General features: G+C 46.6%; 1 protein-coding gene across 1 annotated transcript in view; it reads left to right on the top strand.

Annotated features, from left to right (window-relative positions):
• The window catches only part of CACNA1A (calcium voltage-gated channel subunit alpha1 A), a 287170-nt gene that overhangs the window by 118341 nt on the left and 154135 nt on the right, over positions 1-14694 (top strand).

A 14694-nucleotide genomic window follows, 5' to 3' on the forward strand; every position in this document is an offset into this window, starting at 1 on the left:
AGGGGACCTGAGTGTATTAACCTGACCTGAGACAACATGGCCTTAATGAGCACTTTTTGATTAACTCATTGTCTTCTTACATTTCTAAGCAAACCGCAGCATTAAAACACCATTCATTTTTCATGGATTCATAAGATTCTTGCCTTCTTCTTGTGTAAAGTTTGGCAGAAAGTATCGTACCCATGGAGTTTGGTTTGTTCTGTGTAGTTCAAGGCCTCAGAGAAATTCTAAGTTTGCAATTTTATCAAGCCCCTTTGAAGTGTGCTTCTATTGTATTTGAAGTTCTGATCGTTAAATTGAAATCGTGTAAGAGGAAGATTTCAGAAGCTTGGCTGTATTTCTGAGATGACAGAGCTTTGACTGTAATGCTTAGATATATATATATAAACATCTGGGAGGTCAAATAATGCAATTGTGCATGTTAACAAAGGAGATTGTGGACATGATCAGGGTAGGGATGAAGACAGTTGTTTTTGTGTTCACAGGCTTAGCCCTGTACCTGGCGTGGGTGCTCAGTAAAATAAATGGCTGCAAAGCGGTAATACTTCTGAGAATCAGAGTGTTCTGGAAAATGCACTAAGCTGTTTATGGAGATGGGGACCATTGCATTGATATAGTTAAACAGCCCAGGAATCTATGACAGATACTCTGACATCAGATAAGGCATGGAACAGATGAACTCTGGGTCCTTGCCAACTCTGACATTTCATGACTCTGTAAAAATGACGGTTCCTTTTTGGAAGGTCCTACCAGCTGCCCCAGGCTTTGGGCAGTTTTGTTGAGGATCAGAAGTGAGGAAAATACCCAAGTACTCAGGGACCATCAGGAGAGGACATTGGCTTTGGTTTCATAGCATCACTGAATTTTAGGACTCAATGGACTCTGGCAGGTCCAAACCCTTTATTTCATTCACAAGGGAGTTAAGACACAGAGAGACTAAGTTATTTGCCCAAAGTCAAAGTTACACTGAGATGGTGGCAAATCAGGAAACTTCCAGAATCAGAAGCTGTGCTCACATTAAGGAGCCTAGAACCCCAGTTTGGGGGCAGTGGGAGTGGTATAGATGATTAATGCCCCCCCTGCCAAGTTTCTGCCATCAGAGCCCTGCTTTTTCCTTACTTCTGTCCAAGTACCCAGACTGTGGCCCCTTTCCAGAGAGATAGAAAGGGAGCCTCGATAGTAGCCCAGTTCCCCTTACACAGCTGAAGAAACTGGGGCCCAGAGGGTCAGAATGACGAGTCACACACCTCATGCTGTCTTCCCTTTGATCAGTTTAACAAACGTATGTCACCATTCTTCACTCTCTCCTCCTTTCTTCGCCTCCCATGTTGCTGTTCTGAGTTGCCTGAAAATAAAAACAGCATTCTAAACACAACAACAACAAAACCAATTGGCACTCTAACTCATGAGACCAACTAACAGCTCTATAAATACCAGCTGCATTTTATTTTAATGTTTGTCTGCATTAATTTCTCCCCCCGTGGATCAGTCACCCTTGGTATCAGAAGGATTCCCTACCATGGCACAAATGCTTCTTATCATTCAGAGAGTTTTATCATTGAGAGAGCATTGATCTTTTCATTGATCAAAGCATTTGGTTGTCATGATATTTGCTGAACTGTGTTTCACCAGGAACAGCCTCACTTCCTAGCAGTAGGAGCTAGCCTCTCCATCTTGTAATACAGTGACAGTGATAGTAATGGTGTTGGCTGCCATGCTATTTCCATCATTTATTAAGCATTTGTTTTGTGCCAGCACTATATTAACAGTTTTATGTGCATTATCACATTTTAGTTGCACAAGCCTTTTTTAGAGATGAATCTGAGGCTCAGAGAGGTTAAGCTACTTGCAAAGGGTCCCCCAGCTAGTAAAGGGTGGATCAGGATCTCAACCACTCTACTGGGACAGTGCCCTAAAACTAGGATAACCTGAGACCCAAGTTAAGTTCAAAGAGCTATATTCAGCCCAGTATCCTTATGAACATAATACCTGTTATTAATAGCAGTGGGAACATTGACAAACTAGAACTTAGAAGACACTTTATAACATGATATACTATACATGTGTATATGCTTAGCTAATCTTTACAGCCCTCTGAATTAGGTACCACTATTACCCCCACTTTACAGATGAAAGCTCAAAGAGGCTAAACATCTTGCCCAATGTCACTTACCTCATAAGTGGTGAACTCAGGTGGATCTGGAGCCAGAATCCATGTTCTTGAGTCCTACACTATTTCTTTAAAGTCAAGTTTTCCAGGGAAGTCAGGAGGATCTTTACTTTTCTTCCCCATCTTGGACTCCACTATAGCAGGAAAAAAAAATCGGCAAAAGAGATGTCCACAAATGGGAGACTGGCATATACCAATGGTTAAGACCTGGGCTTCAGAGTCGGAGCGATCTCTGCCAGTGAGGAACTTGAGAACGTACTTGGATCCCTCCAAACCTCAGTTTTCTCACCTGGAAAAAGGGAGAGCGTCTGCCTCCTCGGGCTGTGATAGAGATTGGAGAAGGCAACATTGTGGCCGACACTGTGAACTGAGCCCCTGGACCATTCTGAGTTCTTCATAAATGGGAGTTGATGAATTGAAGGGAAAGAAATTAGGACATATTCTTTTGGATGTGTGTGGTAGGTCCTGCAAATGCCCCTGTCCATATTCGTCCCACTCACCTCCGAGTTTACCTGTGGTGGGCAGTTCCCAAGCAAACTAACCTCTTTGTACCTCCAGTGCTCTCATCTTTCTGCATCTGTGCTGGAGGGTGTTCTCCAGCATTGCAGGAGTTTGTTCAGCCCACGTGACAGACGTTTAACACCCCCAGGAGCAGCCCTTAACCAGTGAGAGAGGGAGTCCGTGTATAAATAAGGCCTGGCTTCCCCATTGCTCAGTGAGAAGACTTGGAGGTGTGTTCTACCTCTCAAAGGGCCTTTCACAGGATTGAATACTAGTTGCTCACGATGATACCCATTCATTAGTGCACCCTTTACCGACTTCTTGCTTTCTAGTTTATCCCTTTTAATTCCAAGGATCATCTCCCAAAAGTCCTCGTCTTGGAGCCATAATAGTTTGAAGCCTAGCGGGTTAGAGATTTCAGCACCCTGGACAGCGCACAGCACACTTCACCAGATAAAGACGTCCTCCTTTCTCCCTCCGCCCCTAACTGGAGTGGGGAGGGGACTGAGTGAGGACCAGATGGCCAGGTGACATTGCTCCATACTGAGCTTCTTGGCCATTTTCCTTGTGTGGCTGGAGAAGACCTTGCCATCCAGCTCTCAGCAGGTTTAGGGGCTGATCGAGGTCTTGTCCTCTTGAATTGCTATGACAAACACCAGCCTGCCTCCAGAGAGGCATCTGGCCACTGCCTCTACAGTTTGCAGGGCAAAATGACTCCTCTCTTCTCACCAGGGCAGGGAGGCTGATGCCTGGCGGGCAGAGGAAATCTCAGCGGAACGGGAGGCAAGTGGGTGCCTGGGGCTGAGGCAGAGGCTGCCAAGTGAGAGACACTGCTTTGCTTTATGCAGGGAGGAACTACAGGCATTGGAGATGCTCTGTTGTTACAGATGTTGTAGAAACTGGACAGTCTTCTCTCCAAGCAGGACCTGGGCCTGACTCAGAGACCACAAGCCTTCGCCTTCGGTGCGGTCATGTAGTAGAATGGTAAAGCTGAGGTTTGGGGGGCAGGGTCTAGGAAAATCAAAGCCCCATTTTTCTTGACTTCTCTGGCTATAATGAGCCCTTTGGTGATACCTGCCAATCTCAAAGGTTTAAATACCTTCTGTACCTATGTTCCCCAAACTTAAGTCTTCTGCCCAGAGCTCTCTTGCAGTCCCCATGTGGGTAGGAGTCCACAGACATCTCACACTCAAGATGTCCAAAACTGAACTCATGTGCATCCTTCTTATATCTCTCTTCCTGTCTTTTTACATCATTGGATGACAGCTCCATTCTTCCAGGGGCTCTGGCTAACAATCTTGACACCTCCTCCCTCATGGTCAATTCTTTCTCATATTCTGTAGGTTCCATCTTCTTCCACCTCCACTGCCACCAACTGGGCTGAGCCATCATCATCTCTCAGCTGGCTTGTTGGAGCAGGCTGTGCCCAGGTCTCTGCTTCTGCCCTCCTCCCCCATAGCCTGTTATCAACACAAGCAGCCAGAAGGATCCTTTTAACACATAAATTAGATCAAATCACTCTTCTGCTCACATCTTTCTCATGGTTCCTGTCTCACTCAGTGTAAAAGCAAAAGTCCTCATCACAGCCCACAAGGACCTGCATGATCTGCCCCCGTCACCTCCCACCCTCATCAGCAGCCACACTCGCTCACTCGGCACCAGCTGCACCAAGCTCCTCGCTGCTCCTTGAACACTTCAGGCATGTTTCCACCTCAAGGCCCTTGTACTTGTAGTGCCCAAATCTGGTATGCTCTTCTCAATCCATTTCCTCATCTTTAAGACTTTACGCCAATGTCCCCTGGCTCCTTATCTACAATTCCAACACGTTTGACACTTCCTGTCCTCTCTTCTATTTAGATTCTTTTCTGTGCACTTGGCCGCTTTCCGACAAACTAGATATTTTACTTTATTTTCTGCCAGTCTCCTCCACTAAGTAAACTCCCTGCAGAAGGAGATTTGGTTTTTTCACTCATGGTGCTATTCCCCCATGCCTAGAATAGTGCCTGGCACACAGTAGGTGCTCAACAGATGTTTTTGACAGAATGACTGAGTCGATGGTACCTATAACCTGCCAATGTTGAGGGAAGTGTCAGTGTATAATAAACTGGGGCACAGAAACCCCTTCCTAAGTGCCCCTGCATTTCACGGCATCTAGATCAGATGATGCAGTTTTGGAGGGCAGTTGGAAGTGTCAACTTAACTATTATATGTACTGAGTATGATAAGCCCGCCCATTGGTTGTGGTCCTGCCCCAGGAATTATGGCGTGTCTTATGTGTTGAGCTCTCAATGGACTAAAACTCCTCTGGAACCAGCTTTGTTAGCTACTTTGCACTAATAAAGTGGCACAAGAATGAACAGGTTTGAGTGTGGGGGGGTGGTCTGAGCAGGGGTGAGTTCTCAGGCCTACTGTGTATGGTTGTGCAGGTTGCGCACTGAACCAGACAGCTAGAGTATATTTTCTAAGTGTGTAACTCGTCTACATTTAAACTTCTTTCGGAGACATCACAGGCTAAAAAGTATCAAATACTTCATGCCTGGGAGTCCTTTCCACCCTAAGAAGCTTTGATTTTAGGAGTCATGTTTTTTTGTGGTGCTGAAGAGACATGATTGGTGCCGAAGGTCATGGATTGTTTTGTTTTCACTGTTCACAGGCATATTTGGAGGCCACCCACAGAATTTCAGGACATGAAACTTTGGCAGTAGGAACAGAGGCAGGAAGGAAACCTAAAACTCTTAAGTCCTGCTCTGAGCACTAAAATGTGGCTGGGGCTGCTTTCCTTTGCTTCACATTGGTATGCCAGGGACGTGATGTTGAATCATTATAAGATTGAGAGGACAGGACGGATCAGACTGAGAGGTCTTTGTAAACTAGACTGATGAGTTTTGATTCATAGGAAATAGCCCTGGATGTTTTCAAAACAGAAACTGCAAAGTGTGTAGCAGAACTGCATTCTATGCAAATCTGACTTATACAAAATCATTGTTATGTAATTGGCACACATAGAAAAAGAAAAAGGATGAATATAATAATTAAATAGTGAGGTCATTTCTACCTGCCATTGCATTTAGTGAGTTTTTTCCAAGGAATGAACATGATTCATGTTCTTCCTAGAACACAGTATATCAGCTAGGAATGTTTTCTCTTCAAGTAACAGAAGAGACATCTAGAAAGGGCTTTAGCATTAAGTAGAAATTTTTGTTATCTGATTTAGAAATCCACAAATCTGTAGACCGAGATTAGTTGAATGGCTCAGTGATGTCCTCCCAACCCCCTCAGTAGGTTGAATTTTGAACTCATGATTTGTTGCCCCAAGGTGGCAAAATGGCTGCCACATCTCCTCTCACGGCCTCATTCAAAAGCAGGAAAGTAATGACTAGGAGAGAAAACTCTCACTGGAGACTTTTCATTTTTATCTAGGAGAAACAAATCTTGCCCAGAAGTTCCCAGCAGGTTTCCTTCTAAATCTGATTGGCTATACCTGGGTCATATGACCATTTCCAGCTTCAGGGCAGACCAGAAACATGTGTGTCTGGCATTTTTGCCATTTTATGGGAGGCTAGTTCTGCTTGTGAGAAAGATGAGGGAGAGGGAAATGGCTGTTGGGACAGTTAGCGGTATCTGTCACATGAAGCATACTACTGACATTCTTTTATATCATATATTACTGTCCACATTACACACGCTTATTACTGCCCAGCCTTAAATATGCAAAACCATACATATTGTACTTTATGGATGATTTAAAGGTTTGTTGAGGGTGTTTTTTGAGTCTATGCAATTTTTCCTTTGTGCACTTACTTCAGAATCAGAACTTAACTCTCCCATGTAAGACAAAACATCACTTTGGGGATGTAGGTTCAATTCCTGGCTCTCCTGCTCAGAAGATGTGTGACTTCAGGCAAATGATTTACTCTTCTTAGTCTTTATTTTACTTATCTGTTAAATGAGGCTCATGTTAATACTTACTTAACCCCACTGAGCTGAGGTGAAGATTAGATGGATAATTTTTAGCAATAAAATGTAGTCAAGAGGAGGGAGAGGGGAAGGAGGATTCTTGTGGTGGAGCAAGTCCTAGAATTGAGGTGATCCCATGTCTGGGATGATTTGGGATGATAATGGAAATAGGAAGGGAAGGATGGATTTAAGGACTCTTTCCCAAAAAAAGAACATTCCAGAACATGATAATCAACTGTTGACTGGTATAATGGTAGGGCCACTGCAGGGGCAAGGGGCACAGGGCGCTTCTAGTGAGAATTTATTTCAGTCATGCCGAAGTCCCTGAAAGACATCAAAGTCGAAATGTCATTCAGACAGACGTAGATAGGGTTAAAGCCTGCCTGGCCTGTCTGGCCTTGAGAGTCATCCACAAAGAGGTTGGTTAAGGCCAGAAAGTGCCTGAGCTCTACAGGCCTGGTGGTATAACGGACAGGAACATGGGGTCAGGGAGCACCCACACTGAGGGACCTGAGGGAGGAAGAGGATCAGGGAAGGAAACAGAAGATTCAGGGGACAGGTGGTTAGGAAGAGAGGCAAACCACAGTCAGCCACATGAGTTGCAGCCAAAGAGAGGTCTTCCCAAAGCTTTTGGGACTTTGTAATTAGGAGGAAAAGAGTGACTCTAAAGGGTTGTCCATAGCGGGGATGGGGATGCATGAAATCTTGGTGGCAAAGGTCTGATTGAAAAGCAAATGAAGGAGGAAAAGCTTTGGTAGTTTCTACCATCTGCACCAGGGTTTGAAGGTTGGGTGACCTCATTAGGGGACTAGCTTGACTTTCTGGATCTTTTTCCTCTCCTTCACAAAAGTTTTTTTTGTTTTTGTTGTTATTGTTGTTGTTTTATCAGGAGACTGAAATGGTGAGCCTGTTTAGAAAGATGAAGAAAATGGGCATCACATATTATTATGTATCTCTTTCCAAATAAAATTCTAGTTACATCATACTGGAACATCTGGACAGATCTTCATGAAATGGGGAAGGTACATTTGGGATGGTTTTACTTGGTGATATATAGGAAATTCACTTGAGAGGCTCTGTCCCATAGAACTAGGATATGATGCACCAGGGCAGCAGAAATAAAGGTTCAAACTGGCATGACTTCTCGGTAGTGATATGTCTGGTGAATTTTGGTTTCAGAGGTGAGTCATACATCAAAAGGTACTCGGATAGTAGAGGCTTCAAGGTGCAACCTTGGTTTGCCAGTCAGCTGCTCCTTGTGCAGGCAACTCTAGAAGAGGGGACAGCCAGTACACACACACAGTGGTTAGGACAATGGGCTCGGGAGTTTGAACAGATTCAACACACAGCTCCGTTCCCAAGTTGTGTGATCTTGGGCACGTGACGGTGCCTTCCTGAGATCTTAGCTTGCTCACCTGGAAAACAGGATATCGTGCTCTACCTTGTAGAGTTGTTTGAAAGGTTTCATGAGCTCATGTCTGACACGTGGGGGGGGTGGGTTTATGGATGGTATTTACTGAGGGATGGTTTGAAGAGAAAGGGAGAAGGGCTTTGGTGTTTCTGTGGGCCTCAGCTTGCTCATCTGTGAAATGGGAATAAGAGTTGTACCTACCTCAAAAGGTAGGATTCCATGAGGTAATACATGTAAAGCACTTAGAAACTGGCACAGAATAAGTGCTCAGTGCTGTTAGCTATTCTAACACTAATAACTATAATTATAATGATGATAATAATTATGAGTGCTTCTCCAGGCCCAGTTCCACAGACCAGTTAGTTCGCTGTAGAGAACATTGGCTCCTGATAATTTGGCATGCAACATCTAACCCCCTCTTCCAATCTGGGGAGAACCCCCCCTTCATGAGTAGTACTCCTGGATCACAGGGCTCCACATTCACTCACAAACCAAAGGTTTCAGGAAGGGGGGAGTCATCCTCTCTCCACCCCTTGGTAATCAGGGCATGTGGTTCAAACTCAACCAGTCACACACTCCCTGACCCAGGAATTGGAAAGCAGAATGTTTCAAACACGAAGGGATGATTCTGGTTCCTTCCTGGCAGCGTGCTGCCATGGGGGTTGTCGGTCTGGCTGCATTGCTCCTGCCCACTTTCCAAGTCCCCTCCTCTGGACTCCGGCTGTTTATCTGAGCTTCCTAAAAATCCCTTTGATGCCCAAGACAGACAGCTGGTTTCTGATGTTTGCAATCCAGAACTCAAACTGATGCTGGGACAAAGATTTGAAGGCCAGTAGCTTGTTTGTAGATCCCAGGAAACACAGATGGAGAGTAGAGGAGTGAGAGAGTGAAGAGAAGACAGCCAGTAAAGTTTACATTAGCCAATGAGTTAGTGCCTTTGGCAGCTGGTGCATGCTTCATCTCTCTGGAGAACTTTGGGAGGCAAGTAGCACACGTCCCTTAGAGTTAGCTCACCTAAGGAGCAAGGGGGCTGGGTTGGGAGATCCTCCTGGGGCATGAGCTCCCGGGCTCTCCTGGTTTGCCCTGCACTCAGACTAAGCATGCTTCTGTGGCCAGAACATCCTAGATGTTCAGAGTGAGTGATGTGGGACATGGGCACAGCACCCACAGTGTCTGTCTTGATGGCTATACTTAGCTGGTTCTGCCATGAGTTGTGGCTCAACTCCTTAGCTTTCCTGGTGAAGCATTTTGGGGGTCAGTTCATCTTTAGTCTGCAGCAATGAGAGGAAAACAAGGCTCACCCTGTTGGCCCCACATGGGAGGTGAGAACAGCTGCTCTGCAGGGAAGGGATAAAGGAGGGGCAGCTGAAAACCATTCCCTTGACCTTCGGGGAGTTTGGGCTCCACTAATATTCTGGAGACAGAGGACTCTCTCCTTCCTGGCCTGATGGGCTCGGGACTTCTGTGCAGAGAAGAATAGAGGTCAGGTGAATAAAAGGCATAGAAAGTTGAAGCAGAGGAGCCAAAGAGGATCCAGGTGGGATCCGGGGCCCGAGATTGGGGATGAGTTAGCAACATTTTGCATTGTCTTTGGCTGGCAGCGATGAGTAGAATTTGTTCCAGAAAGGAAGAAATGAGCAAACTGGGCTTCTCTCATGATGAGGTGAGAATTGCATTAGCAGGGTAGTCTCTCCACTGAGGATGGCACAGCAACCCATGTGTTCACACCTGAATAAGGAAGAAGTGTTGTTCTTATGTTCCTATTGTGGAGTTCTTGTGTGGCCCAGGAATGGCGAGTAACAGAAGAACCAACCTGTGGTGGCTTAAACAGATGGGGGCTTATTTTTTGTCATATTACAAAAAGTTGGCAGTGGGTGTTGGTTGGCACACATTGGCATCTCTTGGCCAATCTCTTGGCTTTCTTTGGCCTTTACCTCATGGTTGTAAAATGGTTGCTGGAGCTTTTACCATCATGTCCACTTACCAGGCAGGAAGAAGCAGGGACAAGATGACCCCATCCAGCTCTGCCAACTTTTACATCAGGCAGAGCAAAATCTTTCCCAGAAACCATCCACCGAGCTTCTACTTACATCTCATGGCCAGAAATACGTGCATGGCCACATCCAGCTCCGAGAGAGCCTGGGAAAGTATTTCACGTTTCTAACCATTCTAGACACTGTTCTAACTTTTGATTTTGTATATGATTAAAGAGTATATTTAAAGTCGAATGTTTTATTTTAAAACTGTCTTCATTCACCTTATAATCATCTCTTCTGTATGATTCTTCGTTATCAGCTATCTATTGCCATGAGAGTGCTGTGTAACAAACAGTGCCAGAACCCAGTGGCTTAAAAGGACAGCGTTTATTTAGCTTATGGTTCTGAGGGTTGGCAGTTCAGTGGGGTGCTTCATCTGATCTCAGATCAGCTCATTTATGCATCTGTGGTCAGCTGTGGGGCAGCTGGGTGGCTCCCCTGTTGGCGTGTTGGCTGTCTGTAGGCTGGTCTAGGATGGCCTTGGCTGGGACCACTGTGCTCTGCTCCATGTGGTCTTTTCCTCCAGCAAGCTAATGTCGGCCTGTTCATATGGCAGAAGCAGGGTTCCTAGGAGAAAGAGGGAGTACACAGGCCTCTGGAGGGCTAGTCCCAGGAATGTGATGTCCTCACTTTGGCCACTGATGGCCAAAGCAAGCAGTGAGGCCAGTCCCGATCCAAGGGGTGGGGCAAGAGATCTCATCTCTTGGTGGGAGGAGCGATACATCATATTGCAAAGGGTGTGTATCTAAGAAGTTATTCACTGGGACCATTGAGACCCTGATTTCTGTTCCCTGAGGACTTCTTTCCTGACTTCTTTTTTTTTTTTTCTCTTTCCTGACTTCTGTTAGTCATTGGTGCCACACCTTCTCCTTCCTTTTAATTCTTGACTCATAGCAAGAAACAGGGATGACATGTTATTGTTACCATGTCAGTCACACAGTGAAAAGGAGAGAAAGTGTCAACAAAGGCTCTGCTGAGAGCCCAGGGCCCATCATACGGCCACCTGGGAACTAAAGGTGGGGAAGATCACACAGCTTTTATCAAATCTCGACTTGATACCTGAGTTTTGAGCCCTCATGGGCAGTTGAAGTGAGGGAGCAGATTTCTTGCCTGCTATGTAAACCCAGAACAGTTCACAGCCATGCACCCTGGCTCCTTATGTCAACTGGGCTTTTGATTTCTTTCTTTTCTTTTTTTTTTTTTTGAAATGTCACCTGCTCCTGATCAGAGCTGGATGGAAACCTCCTCCAATTCTGTCAGCTCAGGGGGACAGAGGCCAGACTGGCCAACATCTGTGCAGAGACCGTTTCCCTAGCCTTTCTTCATGTCCTAACTCTGTTTTGCTTCTGCCCTCTTTTTAAGCAACCTCCACCTGTCTTCCCTCCCAAAACTCCAGCTTTATGAGAACCCAGGCCAACAGGAGGTCAACCTCTAAGAAAGGAAACTGCCATTAGCTGAGCACCTGTTATGGGCCACGCCCCTTACACACCTCATCGCCTTCAAGCCTCCCCACAGCTCCATGAATATTATCGCAGTTGAGGAAAACTAGATCCAGAGAGGAAAAGTCACTTGTCCGAAGTCACACGGATGGGAAGTTCTGGAGCCAGGACTTGGATGCAGATCCACCCCACTGCAGAGCCAGGCTTCCTTCTGTTCACAGTTGCATTTTTTAAATTTATTTATTTATTTATTTATTTATTTATTTATTTATTTATTTATTTATTTGACAGAGAGATAGAGAGCACAAGTAGGCAGAGGGAGAGGGAGAAGCAGGCTCTCCGCCGAGCAGGGAGCCAGACGTGGGGCTCGATCCCAGGACCCCAGGATCATGACCTGAGCCAAAGGCAGCCGCTTAACTGACTGAGCCACCCAGGCACCCCCACAGTTGCATTTTAGAGGGAGAAAATAGGGAGAGGGATGCCAGCTTCCTCCATCAACAGCTTCAGCTCACTCAACCCAGGACCTTTGCAGAAGCTGTTGCCTGTGTCTGGAATATGCTCTCTCCTCTGTGTCTAGCTAATTCTGATATTTAAAGTATTTAAATGTGATATTTAAAGTATTTAACAACTGGAATGACATGGGCACTGACCAGTTAGAAAGGAAGCTCCCCTTTTGTGCCAAGTGTAGGCCTTTAGTTTGCTGCACCATAGGAAGGTCCAGGGGACTTGGAGGGGGACCGAGGTGCCAAGGGGAGCATTCACGGGACTCAAGGAAGTATATATTTACTGGTATTAACTATCTCTTCCTCCAGAAAGCCTTCCTGACCTCCCTACACCCTGCCTAGTATCAGGCCAGTGTAGGTCCCTTCTTTATGGGATCTGTATACTGGGTAAATCACCCATCTTCTTCCTCTGGAGGACAAAGACTGAACTCAGAGCCTAGTACAGAACCTGAGAATGATGCTCAGTAAACATCTATTGAATGAATGAATGAATGAATGAATGAACGAATGAGTTTGTAGCTGGTGGTAGAAAGAACCATGCCCTTTGGCAGGTTTGCCCAGGCGTTGGTGAGGGATGGACAGCGGGAAGCATGGGACATCCTTAATTTCAGTCATGTTGCTCTGAAGCCTGAGAGAATGCCCAAGACGCGGGAACAGCGAAGTTCCCACTCTCAGTTTGGCCTCACTCAGGGGACTGTGCCTGCCGAGGGGCATCCTGGGAAGCCAAGAGCAGTGGGGGCTTTGAGAACACAGGGATTGGGGAACCGCCCCTAATTTTACATTTCCTACTCCTTTGTAAAGGAACGGGCAAGGCTTGCATGTTTTTAAACTGTAGATTCAACAGCAGAGCCATGATCAAGAGCTGGACCCTAGAGTCATCAATGTGGGCTTCCTCAGTGTCCAGCTTGGGGACCTGGGGACATTACAGATCAGCACTGACATTCACTGAGAGCTTACCATGTGCCCAGTGCTGTCCTCAACATCGAGTAGATTATCTCATTTAATCCTCCAAGTATATCCCTCTCTGTAGGGGCTGCCCTTGTCCCCATTATACAGTTGGGAAAACAAGAACAGGCCCAAGGAGGGCGCGTGGCCGGGCAGGAAGCTGGGTGAACCTGGGCAGCTGGGTCCTTCGTGCTCTCCTTCCCTGCTCTGCTGACCTCTGGTGAATCTTCTTGCCTCTCTGAGCCTCAGCTTCCTCATCTGCTTGTCGTACCTCATTTGCAGGGCAAATAAAGGGGTCAGTAATAATGGGGACCACAGGTGAAGCGCTGGCTGTGGCCATGCTCTCTGCTGCAAGGACCTTTACAAGGACCATCCCATTCAGTCCCTGCTTCCCATGAGGTGCAAGCTGTCGTCCCCATTTTACAGATGAGAAAACAGAGGCTTGGAAAAGCTAGAGCATTTGCCTCAGGCCACACGGCTAGGAAGTGGAGGATTGGGATTTCAATGATGAAGCCTGACTCTTAAAGCCACAGTCAATAAATGGAACAGAGGATGCTGATTCCAGGATTATCAGATGCCGGAATTAGGGAAGTGAAGACTCCGCTTCCAGGCTGCATGACTTAGCTCCAAGAGGTTGTGGCTGGTGGACCTGCCAGGGAGAGTTTAGCTAGATACACAGCAACATTTTTCTTGCTAATACTAATACTAATACTAATAATAATTCCTCTTATTTACTGTGCATGTGCTCTGTGCCAGGGGCTGCCTGAGCCCTCTGCATCACGCCTGTTCGCTCCCCTGACAGCAAGACCCGGGTGGACGCTCTGACCTGCACCCTCAGCCAGACCAAGGCCAGCCTTAGCCCATCTCAGGCCCTTGATCCAAGGCTCTTGGTACAAATCGGTTTCCATGTTTCTAGAGGTCCATCTCCAGCTGACACGTGAGGTGCTGAATCAAATATCACTCCTACAAAAAGCTTTCATCATTGTCACCCAGACCTGCCATCCTGTTTGTCTCAGAAAAATCCGTCCAGGGGCGCCTGGGTGGCTCAGTCAGTTAAGCGTCTACCTTTGGCTCAGGTCATGATCCCAGAGTCCTGGGATTGAACCCCATGTCGGGCTCCTTGCTCAATGGGGAGCCTGCTTCTCCTTCTCCCTCTGCCTGCCACACCCCTTGCTTGTGCTCTCTCTCTCTCACTCACTGTCTCTCAAATAAATAAATAAAATCTTTAGGGAAAAAAAGAAAGAAAAAAATCCGTTCGGGTGCTGGGGCCCTAAGCCTCAAGGGCTTCCTCTTTTTCTCCATTCCTCTTTTTGTCAGGCCCCACACCTAGCCTATTAGCGAATCTTGTTGGCTCCATCTCCAGAATCTACTCAGAAATCCACCCACTTCTTACCACCTTCATGGCCCCCTCTCGTCCGGCCCCCATCATTGCTCTCCCTGTATCTTGGTCTCTTAACTGCTCCCCTCGCCTTTTCCCCACAGGCTGTCCCCCTGACAGCAGCCAGAGGGCGCCTGTGAGCACCCAAAGGCAGCTGTGTCCGGCCTCTGCTCATAACCCTCCATGGCTCCCACTTCACTTGGAGGAAAAAACCTAAGTCTTCCCTGTAGCCCACAAGGCCCTACAAGCTCTGCCCCATCCCCTGCCTGCCCCTATTTCCCGCCGGCTGTCCTCCTCACTCACTGAGCTCCAGCCACATGGGCCTCCTTGTTATCCCTTTTTAAAAAATATTTT

The sequence above is a fragment of the Mirounga angustirostris genome, unplaced genomic scaffold (assembly GCF_029215605.1).
Source record: "Mirounga angustirostris isolate CCGP_5_RB_7025 unplaced genomic scaffold, mMirAng1.0.hap1 SCAF_1, whole genome shotgun sequence".
NCBI lineage: Eukaryota > Metazoa > Chordata > Mammalia > Carnivora > Phocidae > Mirounga > Mirounga angustirostris.